Below are 1,434 nucleotides of genomic sequence, written 5' to 3' on the forward strand. Positions count from 1 at the left end.
CGGGCTAGGGCCTGTTATTCGATGGGCCTTGTGGAGGGATGTAATCCATCTCCTACAATAAGTCCCTCCCCCAGTTCACTTGTGAGCGGCGTAGCGATCTCAGTGAATTTGTGGGTCAGGTTCGTTCGTATATCAGGTCCTAGCGTGTTTAGTCGCATGCCGCTTTATTGACGTTTCTAGTCGCTTAGAGTAGTACTTCTTCATGATCTGCTTTGCTCGCCGAGGTTTTTGTCACGGAGGCACGTTTTACTCGGTAGGCGAATTACTCCGATATAAGAGCTCAAGCTTATCTCATCGGTTTACGTTAGAAAACCGGTTTAGACCGAAATCGGGGATTAATTTCGGTCTGGCATCTCGATTAGAGATCGGTTTAAGTGAGAAACCGAACCGTCGCGAGTAAGCCTTTGGGTATTTAGGCAGCCTTTGAGGCCCATTTAGGTTTCTGTAGACCTAATGATTGCGCTTCGGAGGATGTGCCCTTGTTTTGGCTATAAATAGGCTCCTCCCTTCCGCTTTCGTCATTCTTCTCTGCAAGTTCAGGTATCCCGCTTTCTCTCTCTTCTCTCTACTTTTACTTTCTCTCTCTAGGTACGTTTCTCCTCACACAGGCTTGTCGGTATCGTCTGGCGGTTGTAGTCGTCCCCTAAATCCAGGATCATGCCTCTGAGAGGTCGTTTGTCGCGAGAAGAAAAAGGGAAGGGCGTCGCAGATTCTCCGAGTTAGACCAGAGATGAACGGGTAGCTGACAGCCCGCTGGATGATTTTGACTTGATTCATCGCGAAGCTCTTCGGGATTTAGACAATATGACCCTATCTCAACGCCTTTTGGTCGCTGATGCTCATAAGATGATCCGTGACGAACGCGCGGATTGCGTTGTAGCCGGTAGCAGTGACGTGTAGCGGCTCTGGAGCGTCTAGCCAAGCCTCAAGATCTTTGAGACGAGCTAGTCGGGAGATTCCTTTCGACCAGAGAGACTGCCGACCCACGATCTATCATCTTGGTGGGATCTTCGAAGAACTCGGCCCACTCCTGTCCGAATTGCTTCGTGACCCGCGGGCTCAGTCGTGGGGGGATGTCTTCGATTCTTGCTCCTTCCACAAGACGGTGAGGGATTTATTAAGGCGAAGTGGAGGTGTCGGCGTTACATACATCATTCCTTCCAAGGGACAGCGTCCTTGGTCGCCTCCGATTGGCTATCAGTGTGTCTATGAGTCTTATTTTGGAGACCATACGAAGCTCTGGTTTCCAATTCCCCGCCTGATCACGTCGTACGCATTTCGTCGGGACATCGTCATCTGTCAGTTGCTTAACGGGTCCTTCTCCGAGAAGTTCTATCAACAACTTAGTCTCTCTTCCTTTCTTTTACAGCTGATTGGGAATCGAGGCTTCCTGTTATGCTCGGGCCCCGTAAGTCGCGTCTGTCCCTTTTTACT

This window comes from Brassica oleracea, chromosome C2, assembly GCF_000695525.1.
Source record: "Brassica oleracea var. oleracea cultivar TO1000 chromosome C2, BOL, whole genome shotgun sequence".
Taxonomy (NCBI): domain Eukaryota; kingdom Viridiplantae; phylum Streptophyta; class Magnoliopsida; order Brassicales; family Brassicaceae; genus Brassica; species Brassica oleracea.